This window comes from Microtus ochrogaster, chromosome X (assembly GCF_000317375.1).
Source record: "Microtus ochrogaster isolate Prairie Vole_2 chromosome X, MicOch1.0, whole genome shotgun sequence".
Taxonomy (NCBI): domain Eukaryota; kingdom Metazoa; phylum Chordata; class Mammalia; order Rodentia; family Cricetidae; genus Microtus; species Microtus ochrogaster.
The window spans coordinates 32,188,050-32,207,704 of record NC_022026.1 but is presented as its reverse complement, the minus strand read 5'-3'; positions in this window follow the sequence as shown (position 1 = coordinate 32,207,704).

The window sequence follows — 19,655 nt, the reverse complement described above, 5'->3', positions numbered from 1 at the left end:
CAAATGGCCCCAGAAACTTTATCAATAAGTCACAGCCTCGTGGCAATACAGAGAACTTGGTTGATTTAAGATGTAAGAGTTAACTAAAAATATGCCTGAGCCATTGGCCAAGCAGTGTTGTAATTAATATGGTTTCTGTGTGATTATTTGGGTCTGAGCAGCCAGAAAATTAAAAAGAAGTCTCCTACTACAAAATGGTGCCCAGACATTTTGCAATGTACATTCACATATAGCCTAGGAAAGCTTGAAAAGTGGGCTTCTAGATCCACAAAAACAGAAGCCAAGTGCAGCTTCTTGGTAGCCACATTTTTTTTTCCAGATAGCCTCTTTTTACTTGCTGCCAGCAGAGACATGGATCCTTTAAGATAGCTTCCTGATTCATACTGGCAGCACGAACATCTCTAGCTCTTTTGGGAGGTCCAGCTATGGAACACTTAAATGTGGTTTGTGAGAAGAGGGGTACAAGTTGCTTAATGACAATGTAGATCCACTAGGTTCCTGGAGCTGAGGCAGTGATCATGGTTCACACAGGTTATGGTGAATGTACCTCCACCATGTTGGACTGGGCTGGGCCAAAAGGCAAAGCAGCCTTGGTCCTAGCCAGCTTACCCTTTTAAGAAGCACTTCTTGTCAGAAAAGGATTTCAGATACATGATAGGACAGATTCAGACATAAAGGACCTCTAAATAGGTCACAGTGTGTTTAAAAAATGTATGTAGGCTTGGAAGAGAGATGAGAAAGAGTGTATACAGCTATAAAATAAAACAATGTTTTTTAAAAAGACTGTAAAAGTAATATAAAAGAGTATAGGCAGTCATATATTGAAGACTTAAAGAAAAATAAGCCATGTAAAGATCAAATAAACACAGAGAATCTGGGATATGTATATTATTGTGTTTTCTTTGAATTTTTTTGACTGTACATGAGCTAAGTATGGAGAGACCTTTCACTGTACAGGCTGCTAAGCTAAACCAACATACATGTTTTAAAAGTATCTTGACTTCAAAATTTGTACCTAAGGATATATTGCTTTGGAAAAGAGGTTCTGTTTTTGTTTCTACATAGGATAGGAACCTGTAAATTCCTTACAGGCTGATATGGTTTAATGGAACAAGGTCCCTCAAAAGATCCCCCTAAATCCTAAAAGTACTTTGCCCAATAAACAGCAGAAAGCAGTTTGGAGAAAACTATTTCCAAATTTGCAAAATGGTTGTTTATAAATATTTGTTTTTATTTAAAGGAGGATATGATATAGAAATTAATACTTTGTATTGGTATGGAATGAATCTTGGTCTATTGATATAGATTTAAGGTCAATTTTGTTATAATGTATTTCTGCTCTTGTTGAAGTTATTGTTTTTATACACCTCATTAAAATGTATTGTATAATTAAAAATTGGATTATTAGATGGTCATTTATAATAGTCAAATTTGATGTGTTAATTAGGTTCTCGAGATATACAGAGATACATTTCAGTTAGCTAAATAATCTTCAGCACTTCAAAGACCTACAGAATATAGCATTACAAAGATTTAAGAACTTACACTTTTCTCAACATTGAGACATTTCTATTTCTGGCAGCATCAATTACTTCAGAGAGGTTGAAAAGCATTGAAGAAACTCATGGAAATTGCCTTCAATGTGACAAGGCTGGCAATTTGGGCAAGAAACTGCTCTTGCCTGGACTACTTGATGGTATGCTGTATGAATTGGACATGCTGGACCCACAGAAAAGTGATCACTGAACACTCCAAAAGATGAGAAGTTCCTTCAGGGTTCCTGCTCCATGGAAGAAACTGCTTGACATTCTGCAGAATACAAAAGAAAGTGAAAGTGACTGTCAAGATATGCAAAACAGTCTTTTAAATTTCCTGCTTCATACAAAAATCTTTAGGTACTATGGGCCTGTGTGCTGAAGATGGATGCCCCAAAATTACAGAGGAACTTTGGATGATTGCCCAGGCAGCAAGATGTCTCTGTCCATTCTAAAGTTTTGGAAGTCACTTCTAATGCACTTTCTGTTTACTTAGGTAATTATCCTTCTGGGGTCTTTGGTGGAGTTGAATGTTAAAAAGTTTTAGTTTTTCTTATTTATGATAAAATCTAATTTAGTGTTGTATTGAGAGCGGGCCTGCTTTTTGTCCCACCTGGGTCCCAGCTGCTCAAGTAGCTTATATCCCAAAATAACAACACACAAATTGTATTCATTTAAACATTGCCTGGCCCACTATTTCTAGCCCCATATTGGCTAACTCTCACATCTTAATTAATCCATTTCTATTAATGTGTATTGCCACTTGACTGTGGCTTACCAGCATGAGTCTAACCAGTGTTCATCTCAGAGAGAAGAGCCATGGCATCTGCCACACTGTCTTCTTCCTTCCAGAAATCTGTTCTGTCTTCCCCTCCTACTTGAGTTTGCCCTATCAACAGGCCAAGGCAGTCTTTATTTAACCAATGAAAGTAACACATAGACATAAGATCCTCCTACACCAATTTAGATATAATACATTAGACTCACAAAGATAAGACAGATGATAGGATATCTTCTTTAATTTTTGCCTAATACACATAGAGTTAATATTGTAAATATCATTCTTGCTTGATACCTGTTTTGTTCAATGTAATACTATTATGTTAAAGTTAAAACCTTACTTTTTATTAAGACAGAAAAGGAGAGATGATGTGAGATACCCTGTATATACTGAGAATGTTTTATTGCTATTGGTTAATAAAAAAGCTGGTTCAGACAATAGCTTAGCAGAGCAAAACCAGTTGGAAGATCTGAACAGAGATATATAGAGGGATAGGTTGAGTCTAGTAGATGCCATGTAGTTGCTGAAGAATACAGATGCCCCTGAAACCTTTACCAGTAATCCACATTTTTACGATAATACACAAATTAATAGAAATGGGTTAATTTAAGGTGTAAGAGTTAGCTAGGAATATGCCTAAGTCATTGACCAAGCATTGTTGCAATTAATATAGTTTCTGTGTGATTATTTGGGTCGGAGCATCCAGGAAATGAACAAGCAGTCTCCTACTATACACATCTAATATAAAAGATTACTGTAAATTATAGTTGAACATTTCCAATCTATGTTATAAAATCAGGTGCATAGCATGAAAAGATTAAATAGAAATATGCATTTCAGTGGTAAAATAGTTTTAAATGCCCATTAAAATTTTAAGAAAAAGTCTAGTAAGGAGGAGCAGCAGGCCATGTCCTGCTGCCCATCTAGCTTAACCCTGAAATAACCACACAGAAAATATATTAAATTACTGCCTGGCCCATTAGCTCTAGCCTCTTATTTGCTAACTTTCACATCTTGATTTAACCCATTTCTAATATCTGTGTTCACCACGAGGTTGTGGCTTTCTGGGAAAGATTCAGTATGTCTGACCTGGAGGCTGGCTCCGTGGTGGCAATCTCTGACCCTGCTTTCTTCCTCCCAGAATTGAGTTCTGTCTTTGCTGCCAACCTAAGTTTCTGTCCTATCAAAAGGCCAAGGCAGTCTCTTTATTCAACCAGTAAACTACACAATCACAATACCTTAATCAAGTGCAGAAATATACATATAACAAGATTGACCTTAAATTTTATATCAATAAAGCCAAATCCATACAAATATAAATTATTCATATCTATATCATATCCCTTTATAAATGTAAAATAATATTTATAAGCAATATTTGGGAATATGAGCATAGTTTTTCTCTCCAAACTGCTTCCTGCTGTATGGGGGTGCTGTTAATCAGGTCTTTCATGGTGTATCCTGTGTGCCAAGTTTATCTCAGTTGGCAATTGAGTGAGGGTGTTTACAGTAACCTTTCAGGAGGGTGTGGTCTATCATACCATATTGGACTAGAAGCAATCCACAGGGTCTCGTTCTCTGTGAAAACAAAAGAAGAACCTCTTTTCCAAAGCATCATATCCATAGACCCAAATTCTGAAGTAAGAATACCTTCATAATATCCATTCTGGTTTAGCTTGGCAGACCATATAATGAGATGTCTCTCTGTACTTAGCCTCTTCACAGTCAAAAATTTTAAATAAAACACAATAATACAGATAATCCAGACTCTCTGTGAATTTTCCATTTTTGCATGGCTTATTTCTCTTTACTTCTTTTAATCTATGACTATCTGTACTCTGTATCTTTAAAGACTTTACTCTTTTTTTAAAAGCGTTAACTTTATTTTATGTCTCCGTACTCTATCTTTTATCTTTCAAGCCTCCATACATTTATTCGACATTGTGACAGATTTAGAGGTCTTTTATCTCTGTATCTGTCCTATTGCATGGTCTGTAATTCTCTACTGTCTTGAAGAGCTTTTAAAATGGTAAGCAGCTTGATTACAGCTACTCTGGATGTTAGCTCCACCTCTTTCCAAATTCAAAATGGTAATCGTAACATTTCTGCCAACTCTGGGGCTGCCAGGAAGGAACTGCACTCTGCTCTTTAACTCTGAGAATGAACGTCCAGCAAATAAACTCTTTTTATCTGAGTTATAGCCAAATCTGCCATGCAGAGCACTGCACAACCTGGAAACATCTCTAGGTATGGCAGCAGAAATCTGCCATGCTCTCCTGCTTGTTCATCCCTAGTAAACCTGATCCCACTACCTGCCCAGGCAGGGAGCGCTGAGTCATAGGCATGGTCTCAGCCAGTTTCCTCCCAACCCTAGTAGGCACAGAAACACCCAGGTCCCACAATTGTCATTGAAATGCTTTATAGCCAGAGTTCACATTGGTGGCACAGCCCAGAAACTGCATTTTAAAATGGCACAGCTTTTTTTCCCTGCTGATATTGCTGAGTTGGGAAGATTTCTCTGTGACACCCCACCAACACACAGCAACAACCTGTGTTAAACTCTATATTTGTGTCTAGAATTCCTTTTAAAGCCCTCTCAGGTTTTACGTGGAGTTAGTCAACCATGTTGAGGTGCCAATCTGTTGTAAGAGCACAGAGGCCCTTTTGTTCCAGCCTGCCCAGTTAGCTTACTTCCAAAATAACCCCACAGAAATTGTATTAATTAAGTTACTGCCTGGCCCATTATTTATAGCCTCTTATTGGCTAACTCTCACATCTTGATCTAACACATTTCTAATAATCTGTGTAGCACCACGAGGTCATGGCTTACTGGGAAATATTCTAACCTACGTCCATCTCAGATTGGAGATTCATGGCATCTGCCTGACTCTGCTCTTCTTCCCAGCATCCAGTTCTATCTACTCCACCTACCTAAGTCTGCCCTATCAAAAGGCCAAGGCAGTCTCATTATTCAAAATGAAAGCAACACACAAACAAAAGAACTTCCTACACCAAAAAAGGGAAATAATAAAATTAGGTTTCCACTCATTCTCTTAAGGATATATTGGATCATGCTATTTGCTTCTCTTAACTGTCTAAAAGAACCTAATCTGTTTATTAATATTTCTTTTTAATAGTTGTTCACACAAGGAATTATTTTATAGCAATGTATCTCTCTGCATTCATTTAGACAACCACAATTGTGAGCACAATCGATTCTCCTTGATATTGGCGATAGGTAGCTTTGCTTTGCTTCTGGTTATGATTGATCTGGTGTTACAATAGCAAGAAGTAGCTCACAAAATTGTTTATTCCTTAGCTTGCTTACTTGCTTCCTTCCCTTTTTTTTTTTTTTTTTTGGAAACAGAGTCTTACTATGTAGCTTCACTTGGCCTGGAACTCACTATGTAGGACAGGCTCGCTTCAGATTCAGAGAGATCTACCTGATTCTGTTGACTAAGAGCTAGGATTAAAGGTGTGCCCCATTCCAGGCATTTAATTTGTGGCACAAAGTTGCCTCTAACTCATGATTCACCTGCCTGCACCCCTTCAGTGCATCCCACAACCAGGGGTGACCTCTTTCTTTGTCTGTGTGTAAATAATCATGAAGCCATCATTTTAGAACAGATATTTTAATTTGTTTTAAATCATAATCATGTTTAAGATGTGACCATCTATGGAATTTGACCTCTATAAACAAAATCATATTGTGAAATATAAGACACTATTTGTGTATACCATATCAATTAGCAGGCAGTTAAGAAATCAAACTTTTTATTACTTCTATTTTCAAGAATGTTATTTAAAGGATGTATGTGTGCAAATGTCAGTATCATTCAGGACACTTCAGAGAGAAAACAGAACCATCATGGTATGCATCTATTTCATGTTAGTGAGTGAAGTGGCTCTGTATATATATGGACACAGAGAGAAGGACTGGGAAAGAGGAAGACAGATTATTTTAAGGATTGGCTGACAGAGTTTTGAGGACTGGAAAGTCTCAAATTTATAGGACAAACTGGCAGGCTGGTAACCCATGAATGAGCTGAAGCTGCAGTCTTCTTTTATGGAAGCCCACTCAGAAATTTTTCTTCAGGTTTTTTAACTGATTGGTTAAGATCTAGCCACATTAGAGACAGCTATCTTCTCTACTTAAAAATTGACTGATTGCAGATGTTAACCACATCTACAAAGTACCATCACCTAACACTGTCATTAGTATTTCACTTGATAGCTAAATATTATAATCTAGCCAAGTATACAGAGAAAAGTGATCATCACAGTATCTAACAAAAGGATATAATTCTTCTAGTTGCCTAAAATGGATCAGTTTCTTAGGCAATTTTACAGTAGAAAAATCACCCTCCAATTGTTTCTTTAAATCATTAAGTGAATATTCTTCATAGAGATTAGATCTGTTGACATGAACATTTTTCTTCTAGAACGAGCACTACCATTACTGAGTGACAGTTTTTATAATAGCCCATTTACTACCCTAATTTATGTATGTATCAATGTATCTATATATTTATTATATACCTATATATTATAAATATATACTTATTATTATTTTTATGTGTATGAATGCCTGCCAACCTGCAAATAAGTGTACCATTTGTGTGCAGTGCTGACAGAGTCCAGAAAAGTGTGTTGGATCTCTTGGAACTGAAATTATGGACAGTTGTTAGCTGCCATGTAGGTGCTTAAGCCTAACGCAGGGCTTCTGCAAGAATAACAAGTAGGGCTTTGATACCAATCCAGCCTCTCCCTTTCTTAATGCAAAGAATGTAGCCTTCAAAATAGGTCAGAATGACATCCCCACAAATTTGATGAATGAGAATTAAAGGAAAAAAGATAAAACAATAATGTTAGAAATTTTTGAGTGCAGGCAGTTTCCTTTGGGGAGAATGACATCTAATTGTTACAAACATGTACATATGTATGGACCTTAAATTGTAAGACATTTAGAGAAAAAAAATTACCTCTCCTAATCCATCTTAATGTTTAAAAGCCCTAAAAGTTCAGGTACACTACAGATACCTGTTGTGATCAATTAACTCTGATTCTATTTTTTCTAAGAAAGTGCTGGTTTTCCTGAAGAAGTAATACATCTAGTAATTCTTGCTTGAAGCTGTTAAGCCATGCCTCCTTTTTAAAGTTTCAGAAGGTGATGTTATAAGCATTCTGAAGTTGCCAATCTAATATGATTGACAGATGCCATGGGACAGACCAAATCAATATTGACCTTTATGTATAATTTTATACAGCCTGAGCAAAGAATCAGTTTTTACCTGACACATATTTGGAAAGAAGACACTAGCTTAAATACTTTGTCTTTTAGGTAATATATCCATTATATTAGGTAATTTTGGTAATATATCTATGTAATATAACTCTGATGCCTTTCTAAAACAATGTAAAACTGAGTAAAATTTGTGTGATATGTTTTAATCTTAGGTTTTGATTTTTAAAAATGAGATAATTAGAAGAGATTACAATTTTGTTGTTAACAAGTCAATTTGCACATAGTTTGATTTCCTACATGCCACCCACCAAAAGAAGATTATTATAGTGTTGAATATATTAATGATTGTGCACGAAATACAGATCTGCAAGTGACATTAGGATAACTAACCTACTTTTGGAGAATTACACAACTGTGCTCATATTAAAAAAAATAAAATCATCAAAACAGAAGTTCAGCCAAAGTGCTATTTGATTTGTGTACCATTCTACAACCTTGCCCCCATGCTATCTAGAAAAAGATTAATGCACCAAATATATCTTTGCCTTTTAACACAGTAGGAGAAATGTGCTCTGGCTTGTAATACATAAGACACAGAACATATTCTAGAAAACAAAAGGCATAATTAATTTTTAATTCATTTGAAATGCCTGAGTATAGACAATAAAGGGTAAATATTGTCAATTTATGAACCTTATGGCTACGATTAGGATCAGGTCCTAAATTACTTCTTAAACTAGAAATGTATTCAGAACCACAAAACCAGGCTCCATTGTGTATTTTTTTCTGTTATGATAATAAACATTATGGTAAGCTACCTCATGTAGTTAATATAAATAAATATAAAATAAAATAACTCCAAATCTCTTAAATGCTCTAGAGATTTTCAAGGAGACAGGAAGGTGGGTTTGCTCATTTTCAAGTATACCATTGTAGGTGTTGGGAGGAATCCAAATGAGATTTCTTAATTCTTTCATATGAACTGTGTTGACTGTTGTGCGATTGCATGTTTGATGTTTGTAGTATAAAATATATTTTATGTAACAAATAATAAAACTGTTCTAAATTGATTCAGAAAAAATAACAATTCATAAAGTTCTCACCCTGCTTAACAGTTCACTCTCCCATCTGAACTGGGATTTTCTTGATTCATTCTTCAAAGAAGGCAGTGCCCACTATTTGGTCTCACCTGGTCAAGCAATTTGACTTTCAAGGTCATTGAGCTTAAATTCACTCAAACATTATGGACTAAAATGACTTTATTCTTATCCTGATGCTGTTTGTAGCAAAATTGAAATGCAGTAACAGCATAAAGTGGATGATGTTGCTTGCTTCAGTTGCTTGCTTCATCCTCATTCATTATCTTTTATACTGGTCATATTCTAAGAATCAAAGTATATCTAATGATAGAGCAGTTATTTTTGCATAGAGAATGTTGTGTACTACTTTTACTTGACTGAGGAAATCTCATTGTTTCTAGAATGAATATTTCCTGAGAAAAAATAATAAATGTTTATGCTAAGGTAAAATGCACTATTATTGCTTATATAGTTCAATGTGATACTCTGCAAAATTTATACAATGTATGATTCATACATTTTAGTGGATATCTTATGAAGTAGATAAGACAAAACAAACAAACAAACATGCTATGCTACTAGTTTTGACAGGGTAAGCACACATATGAATCATTAAAGTTATGCCTTGCAAACATGCAAGCCCCTCTATGCTATTATCTTGATTATTGCCCTTAAAAACAAAGATTGTGTAGGCTCTCAAAACAGCACTATGGGCTACCAGATTATTATAATCTTAGAAAGAAGAACATAGCTTTAAAAATCCCTATAGTAAGATAATTTATCTATATCACAGTGATTTTATTACTTAAAGTCTTTGAGAAACTGTTTTATATAATGCTTAACTGTTGATAAGAACCAGAGTAATGCAAACCACATTTGACAAAGATATAGCTACTACTCTGAGCATTTCAAACATTTTGGCATATCTCCTGTTCATTTTTGGTACTTACAGGCATCTCCCATTCAGAGAGGTTTTTCCATATGAATATTCATGCCTTCTACTGGCTTTCCTTGTTCTTTCAACTGATGTCTTATTAGTTGACATAATGAAAAGAACGAATTGCCTAATCAAGCTTTTTATAGTTCTAAGAACTGGGGAAAGATTTTTAAAATTATATGCATATAATGTATGTCATCAAAATCAGTGGCATTGTTAATGAGAATGAGCTTCAACACAGTCACTTGAAGAGAGGAACTATTCTCCCTACCACCATGATCATCACAGAGAAAGGAAAAAATAAGCTAAGCAGACTGTCAACATCTGTAATGTGAAATTTCCAAATTTATAATGCAATTAATTGCTTTGGTGTTATAAATATCTAAATGCTGCTCTACATCTGCTAACTCATGCTTTTTCACAAACAACTGTTGTGAAGGCATTCCACTGGTACTGCAGGTGAGCTCTGGGTCTATGCAATTGCAATTTGTTTGTTTTCTGATGCACATTGATTGTCCATGTGGTTAGAGTCTTTATAAAAATGTATTGTCTATATTTTTCTCATAAGAGAATAGATTAGTAAAATATTTTAGAACTGTAAAATTATCCCCATAAGACAGTTGGACTATCAAGAGTGCTCAGTGGGTAGAGCCTCTAGCTATGCAAGTCTCATGGTCTGAGTTGAATCTGTAGAAGCAATAAAGGTAGAAGAAGAAAACCAACTCCACGAAGTTATATTCTGATGTCCACATGTGCTGTGGCATACAAGTATCTCCCCCATCACACACATACAAACAAAATTAATAAGAATTTTAAAATAATTTAAGAAAGAAAATTAAAGAATTATGTAGGTTCTATGATATCCCGGCTAGCAGGACATGATAAACCTGGAAGGGAGGAATGGAAGAACAAGAGACACTAGAAATGACATCAAGATAGGGTTTCTTATCAAGCTGCCCATTTTATTATTCTTCAGGAGCTGTTATATAGCAAACAGGCAAGGGGGAGGGGAGGTAGGATGCTGGAATTCAGGTTTGGAGACATCACTGGCAGATAAAGAAATACTGAGGTCTGTGACTGTTAACTAACAAAGGAAATGCTAATTGCTTCTAAAGCCTGAGGCTTGCAGGTCTCACTAGGTTGATTTCCTAGATATGGAATTTGCCCTGCAAAGGTGAATATCTTACTTCTCTTGTGAACTTAAGATGGCATAAACAAAATACAGGTCTCAAAATGCAGGTCTTTGCTTCCAGCACTATGAAGACTGGTGATGGAGGAAATAATGATCTGTCTATGTGTTACTCTCATTGTTAATAAAGAAACTGCCTTGGCTTTTTGATAGGGCAGGAGTTAGATAGGTGGAGTAGACAGAACAGAATGCTGGGAAGAAGGGATGTGAGGTCAGACACGATGGACCCAGCCACCAGGTCAGACATGCTGAGTCTTTCCCGATAAGACACCACTTTGTGGTGCTACACAGATTACTAGATATGGGTTAAAGCAAGATATGAGAGTTAGCCACTAAGAGGCTAGAGCTAATGGGCCAGGCAGTGTTTAAAAGAATACTATTTGTGTGTTGTTATTTTGGGGCATAAGCTAGCCAGGCAGCTGGGAGTTGGGTAGCAGGAATGCAGTCCGCAGCTCCTTCTACACACTGGTAGACTCCATCAATCTTACCAGATTTTCGTTTATCCTTCTCAGAGTTAAGTATGTATAGTTTTCATTAGTGTATCAGAGTTAAATAGATAACATTTGTTGGGAGGAATCTAAATAAGATTTTTTTTCATTTTTTCCATTGGAATATGATGACTGTTATGTAGTAGCACTATCTTCTCTATGACAGAATATGTCCCTGCATATCATGTTAGGGAATAAGTAATTTATCTCCATTTTGAAAGCTAAAGAAGCATAGCTTAGGTCAGTGGCTCTTAACTTTCCTAATGCTGTGACCTTTTAATATTTTTCCTCATGCTGTTGTGACGCCCAACCATAGAATTTTTTTGTTGCTACATCAAAACTTTAATTTTATTACTCTTATGAATCATAATGTAAATATCTTATATGCAAGATACCTAATACGCAACTCATTTGAAAGGGTTGTTTGACCCTCTCACCCCTTTAAAACCACTGACTTAGGTGAAAAATCAAACTCCCCATAGTTATTCCTCAACAACATCTGGAATCATAGTGTATGTGATTTTCTTCAACAATGGAGTTTTCTTTTCACATTTGTTTTCTTTGGGATTTATTGTTGTATACAGTTAATATTGATAGTTTAAAGCATGACCCTGAAATGTCTACTGGTAATGACATTCCAACCTGTCTAATTCAACAACTAAGTGTATGCTTTCATAATAGAAGTCACCAAAAGTTAATACTAAGTACATATCAAAAGTTTTTCTTAGCACCTAGGTGTGGTGGCACAGCACTTTAATTCCAGCACTCCAGGAGGCAGAAGTCGGTAGATATCTGACTTTGATGTTGTCATATTCTACATAGGAACTTCCAGGACAGTCAGAGCTAAATAGAAAGATCCCTGTCTCAAAATAAACAAGAAAAAGAATACTACTTTGCAAATGATTAAATGTATATCATTGTCTTAGTCAGTCAGTGTCACCATGACCAAGGCAATTATTGAGAAAGAAAGCATTTAATTGGGGCTTCCTCATAGTTTTAGAGGATTAGTCTGTAGTGATTAGGTGAGCAGGCTTGCTTTTCTCCTGCTCGGCTCCCGCATGGCTAGCTTTACATCCGAATTAACAACACACAAATTGTATTCTTTTGAACACGGCCTGGCCCATTATATCTTGCCTCTTCTTGGCTAACTCTCATATCTTGCTTAACTCATTTTTATTAGTGTGTGTAGCACCACAAGTTAGTGGCTTACTGGGAAAGATTCTAGCCTATATCTGTCTGGGGTCAAAGAATCATGGCGACTGCCTGAATCTACTTCTTTATCCCAGCATCCTGTTCTGTTTACTCTGCCTACCTAATTTTCTGTCTTGTCAAAGGGCCAAGGCAGTTTCTTTATTAACCAATGAAAGTAACACATAGACAGATGACCCTCCTCCATCATTAGTCCATTATCATCATGTCAAGAATATGGTGGCATGCATGCAGGTATGGAGATGGAGAAGGAGCAGAGAGCTACACTCTGATTCAGAGAGAAAGATACTTTGGGTTTGATATGGGCTTTTGAAACCTCAGAGCCCATCCCCAATGACATACTTCCTCCAACCAGGCCTCCCCTCCTAATATATAGCCAATGGAGAACATTTTTATTCACACCACCACAAACATGGAGATATGGTACTAACAAAAGAAGTGGGAAGTTTTTAATATTAAGAAAAAAAATGTATTTTTTTTTTTTTTACAATTTGACTATAGGCACACAGCTTTGAGTTATTCAGAGCAGACTGGAGCTTTATGGAGTAACATTTTTAATACTTCTATCTTATGACCTTTAACATACCTTTTATGTCTAGACAACAAGGTATGTGGATCTTCTTTATACCATGTTCTCATCAATGTGATAATTAAGTTCTGACTCAAAGTAGAAATGGGATGTGTGCTAAAGAAATTGTCCACCTTTGCTTAGTACTGCTATGTTTATAACTCTAAATTTCTAATTCTAGTGAGTTAAAAAAAAGAATTCAACCTATTTTAAGCACGAGGTTTCTTTCTTTCTTTCTTTCTTTCTTTCTTTCTTTCTTTCTTTCTTTCTTTCTTTCTTTTTTGCTTCAGGAAAAGAAAAAGGGTAAAAATGCCCAGGTGACAGGTTTTATTTTTATTATACTCAATAAATTATTTGAAATGAAGATTACTAAATTGACTGAAAATCGACCTGACTTTATTGTCTATAAATGTAAAGTATTGGGACAGTTGCCTCGACTGAAATAGCTGTAAGTTAAATGTACCTTCAAGTTCTTGTACTATAGCAGAAATTCTATGGTATCGCAATCACTGCTGCCATTCCTTCTGAAAGACTGCCCACAGGTGGTAATAGCTTGGGTTCCACAGTAAAAGGATGTGTGGATTTTCCCCTTTATTTAACTTTGGCTTAAAAGGAATTGAATAGTTATTTCTACTAGGAAGTTGTTTCAATACATTTTTATGTTACCCGTTATGTACCTGTACCATTTTAATTTGATGAAAAAAAATCTGCATATACTTGGACCTGGCTGAAAGACAGTTTCAGGCTTACATCGACGACTTAGGCTTGAAAGCGTAGGTTTAGTAGTTCAATCTTAGAGGAACAATGTTTCTCATGTTCTCCAAACTGAGATCTTTTGCTTTCAGTTGTGCATCACACAATTCAATCTGGCACTATAGTCACCATCTCCAATGTGCACTTAACCTTACACCTGTACCTAATGGTAACACTCTTGGTTGAATATTAGCTATTTAATGTTTTATGCTCTGTGCAAAATTTACTTATTTATTCTGTAGAAAGATTGTTTAATATTACCGTTTTGTTTAAGATGCTAGCTGGAATCCTGGACAGAAAAGTCAAGTGAGTTTAGAGTAATAGTAGCTACAGATTTAGTAAAATGTTATTGCCTTTAAGGTAACATACATGATAAGGTGTAGCTCTGTGTCTAGAGTCACTCACTGAAGTTTCTAGTTTCTCATTTTGCAATACATGGAACTGTATTCCGAACACATGTAGAGTGATAAATGTAGAGGCAATTTATTAAGAAAGACAAAGACACTCTCAAAAATGGGTAAAGATTAGAGAGCTGGCTAAGCAGTCCAAAGCTCAAAAGTTCTGGGCTAATATTGTGTTGAAAAAGGCCTGGCAGAAATGAAAATATCCAGAAACAGTTGGGCCATCTATCTGGTTACCAGTTTCCTGATACAATGGACCCCAAAGAAACAGAATTTTTCCAGAAAGCTCATTCTGGGAAAAGAAAGTTGTGCTTGTGGAAGCAAGGGTGAGGTTGCCTCCTGGAAGGAGATTTCAAACAGTTCTATCAACTTCTCCTGCCACCTCACAGGATTAGACTGAAGCCTAGACAATGATGGGTCAATGGAGAGCTGTCCACACTTTGACAGGGTCTGCTGAGCTGTGCATATCCTTAGCTCTTTATTTAAACTTTAAACTCAGTTCAGTACCGAAAATGAGGGGGTACTGTATCTGTTTGACCCTCTTCCCAATGTGGCCATGTTGAATGATTATCTGTCTTTGGTTTCCACTATTAATTTGTTTATTTTATTTGGTTTTTTGAGGATGGGTGGGCACATTCCTTTTTAGAGAACAACTATTTCAGATGAGTTTCTGCTTAGATGACTACCATCATTATAGCAAATGTACCACTTATGTGTTCTGCACAGTTTTCTTCTGACAGGAGGAGGAACAAATGAGAGAAGTGCTGTGACTGTCGAAATTCATTTGAATGACTACCAATTAGCCACTGCTGACACCCCCTTCTCACACAGTTCCCTTACTTCTTGACCACATGAATATGTCAAAATCCACAGGGCACACTACTTACCTGAACAAAATATCTACAAAACAGCCTGTAAAACACACATAGCAGCTGAAAAGCAAGAAGGAGGACTCTAGAACTACCATGGTTAGTGCCATACACAAACCTCCCTGGCTTCTCCCCACAAGATTTTATTCTTTTCCTTTCCATCCTTTGATACAGAAAAAATGCTGCTTTCACTTAGTAATTCAAATAAAGGAAATGACTCAAGACACAGCATCAGTTTATTTCTTTCTGGCTCATGTAGATTTTTAAGAAAATATCAGTATGAGGGAAACAAATTCTAAAATCTCCTTTTCATAATAGTAGAATTTCTCCTTGAGTGGTATTGCAGTGTCCCAAACCCAAGATTTCAGAGCAAATCTTCTCTTTTTTTGTTCTCTAGAACAATGGGCTTGCTATCAAGTACATTTAAGTTAAAAAAAAAATGCTAGGTACTGAAGTGTGCTGGTATTGGGATGGAGAGTAAGCAGGCACTCCACTATAGGGTCCAGTAATTAGAGAACTTGATCATTTGAATTTAACTGCCTCTCTTTCATCCTGACAACATGAGCCAGTTCAGCTGTGCTAAGCCATTGCATTAAAAGGTCACATTTGCACTGCCAGAGTGAAAATAGAAGAACTGAAGAATTCAACTATACAAATAATACTAATCTGATGTTTTTCCTCTCAAAACTTATGTCAGTAATTATTTCCTTGTATTTTGACTAATAAAAGGTAAAATATAACTAAATATATCTTTATGGCTTTAGTACATCTGTTGTTCTTTGATACAGGCAGGTTTCTCATGGAAAATGGATCTATGAGATGGGAAAGGTTGGAACAAATGCAAGCTGTTAAAATTGGATGTTGTTATATTTCATATACTGTTTGTGTTTGATAGGGCATAATGTTTAGGGAGCTGTGTCTTCCTTTATAGCCATCTTGTTTCTACTGAAAAGACAAGGGGCATTATACAGCTCTTCCATTTCCTGATGCCTTGTAGGTGATGGGAATTTTCCCTGATCTTTTCTGCATTTGTCTCAGAGTCTTTTTTCTCTGTTTGATTTAAGCCCTAAAGAAATGTTGTTGAATATTGATTAGGCATCCCGTAAAGTGTCAAGCCCGGTTTTGTTGCTGTTGTTGTTTTGTTGTGTTTTCAATTTCATTTGGGGTAATTCGTTTCAGGGAGACACCTATCTTGCTCTTAATCAGACCCTATAAGGTCAGTTAAAACCATTTCCCTTGGCTGTTTATGATGTGCTTGTGGCTGTCTGACCAGGTGAATAGGAAAACATTTCAGTCACACTCCTAAGAATAAATAAATCTGAGCTCACCTTGCTCAGAAGAGATTCCTAGAGAAAAATGAATGGAATGCCAGTCTCTTTGCCAAAGCTGTCCCGGAGTTTGGTGGAATGCTTCCATCTTTTGTGATGCAAATAGAATTTCTTTCTTCACAACAGCAGGTCAGCCACAAAGATTTCTTTTTCTTCTAAGGTGGGGGAGCTGATTTAACCTGCTCTTATGCTTCTCTCCAAGATTCTTATTTACAACAGTTTCCTAATGAGTTATGTCAGTGAGGCTGCTGGTCTGATCCTCTTGATCAGGGCCTGCAAAGCAGAATGGCTAATGATGCATGCCTTGCTAGCTCCAGTGGAGAACATTACAGATTGACTATAGTACCGAGGACTGAATGCCAAACTCATAATAGATGGAACACTGCCACCTTTTGGTCATAAGTGAGTAACACAGATTAGAATGGAGAGGAATCTGCAAGTCAGAGGGTATTTCAGACTATTTCCAACTGATTCTGTGGTCGTACTATCATCAGATAATACTAAACAAATTATTTTTGTCTTCTCTTTCTTCTTTTCTCCCCCATTAGAGAGGCATGTATAATTTGACTGTATATGCTTCATAGAATAGTGATGCTTCAGGAGAGATGGCATTATGCTACATTCTAATTATCTTTTGCATAGGAATGAATTACACATGCATTATGCAGATAATATGAAGGATACCATGGTTACCTGCATATATATGGCAACTTATTTCATAAAGTGACAATTAGTCCAGGAAATACTTGGGAAGAATTTTGAAAAATAAAATAAAAGCAAAAACATGTACTTAAAAGCTTAACAGTATTTGGGGGCATTGAGAGTTGGACAAGGATTCTAAATTTAAAAATATTATTTTCAGTCTACCTTGTTCTTTCCTTACCTTTCTTTTCTCATGAAACAGTAATATGTCAATTAATTTAAATGTAGCTAATCAGAAAGTTTACATATTAAAATTTAGTTTTGTCTATTTATCTTTTTAAAAGGCTTCATTATGCAGAGCAGTTTTAGCTACACAACAAGATACAGATGCCCTTTACCATATCCTCCTCTTGCACATTTACATTGCCTCCTTTCTTCACCATCAACATCGCTGACCAGAGGACTGCTTTTTTATTATGACTGATGGGCTCCCTGTGATATAGCAGGGATCACTCAGTCTGTATTTTATGCTAGGGTTCATTATTGAGCATGTATATAAACCAAGGGCCTGAACAAATGAATCCATAATTATAATGTTTATATTGAATTTTTAGAATGAGCAACTTAGACAAGGAAAATCTCAAGTTCTGACCTCACAGATAGACTCTCTGTATTCCAGTCTGTTGTTGATAGATGTCTAGAACCTGTAAGATCTGAACTCTAGGATTCTAAAAGAAATGTAAAACATTCTTACTGCATACCTAACTAATGGAATAGCAAAAAAAAAAATTTATGACAAAAATCTGTGGTCCACACACAAGCTTGAAAGAATACTGTGACAGTATTTTAATTTCTGTCTTTTCAGAAATCTTAAGTTGTTTCTGCCTAGATGTTTCCAGGTTTATTAAAAATGACAAGTTTACCTGTATCTTCATGGTGGGTGATTGACAACAGTTTCCCTCAATCTGAAGTAGCATCATTTCAGCAAAATTGGATAACAAAATTTTTAAACACTTGACCCTTTATTGACTTGTATTCATCCAGAAGCAGAGTGACATTTTTAAAATCTGAGAAAGGATGAGGGCTGTGTCTCGGCATGGTCAAAATGATGGGCCTTAATGACATTTGCTAAAAAACTGAAGCTTCCATACGCCTACTATCACAATAGACATATTTTTGGGTTGGCTCTGGGAGCTTTTCCACTGTCTCTATATTTTTGTGTTATGTATCCAGAGCAAGTTTGGTAATGGGCAGAATGTGTGTTTATTCATTTATTCTTTTACCATTAATCCTATATTATCCAATATGTTCATTGTTGTCTTTGACTGCTACTGAGTAGAGTCAAATTTTAATCCAAAGCATCAATAGTTGTGTGTTTCAGGTACCTAAAGAATGTAATGATTTAATGGTAGAAGGTACCTGGGCAGATTGGAGCCAAGGGACTCCACAAAGTTTCATCATGCAACAGAACCATGTGAGAGGTTTAGTGGGTGGTGTGCAGAGGCAGCTTCTGAGCAAGAGCAGAAAGAAAAGAGAGAGAGGTGAGATGGTACTCACTTTTCATAAGGGAATATAGTACATGCACATAGGGAGAATGCAGTAGCAATTGCACTGTCTATCTTGGTGAATGAAGATAATATTTCCTGTCCTTGTCCCATCCCTGAGAGCAGGCCACTGGAAATTCCTGAATACTAACAAAGAGCAAGTTGTTTTTGTTGACTTCTTTGATAATCTTAATCTGTCATCTACTTTACTTATTTTGAATTGCATTCAATTTAATTTTGTGAGCATCTTAATTCCTTTGAGTGTCCATAACAAATTGCACGTACATTCTTGTCTACCAGTTATAGAGACTAGGAAGCTCAAGGTCAACTGTGTAGAAAGTTTCCATCTGATACCTGTGTGTTTGTAGGCAGTATGCATCTCAGTCTGTGTTTTTATGTTTTCTTATTTGTTCAGACCTCAAGAGAGAGAAAGAAAGGAAACAAAAAATTGGGAAGAAGAGAGATTATGTTTCCTTATCAAGACACAGATCGTAGGATACCTCACATTACTCTGTGACCTCATCTAACCTTAAACATGTTTCCAAATGTTCGTCTCCAATACCATCATATTACAGATATGCATTCAACATATGGACTTTTAGGGACATCAAAAAATTGACTTATTCAACTCCTTTAGGAAATAAATAGTGCTTAACAATGAAAAGAGATATTACACATGAAGGACAATAAATTAGGCACTTGAGAAGCTAGAAAAACATTTTTAGATAATTACACTACCTTTGGTGAGGTTCTTTTTCTTTTCAAGATAGGGTTTCTCTATTTATAGACTGGGTTGGCCTCAAAGTTGCTGAGACTTTCTTGTCATTGAAATAAATACAAATAAGTTGTGCAAACTGAAATTCTCAGAAAACACACCCATGTCATAGATTTTCTACTAAGTTGCCTGATTAGAGCTCTGTAGCTATGGGGAGTAAGAATTTTGCTGATCTCAGTGCTAATTTACCTTGGAGTATCTTTAGTCCTTAAAAAAAAGATTTGCTTATTTTATGTCATGTATAAGAACATTTTTTTTTTTTGGTTTTTCGAGACAGGGTTTCTCTGTGGCTTTGGAGCCTGTCCTGGAACT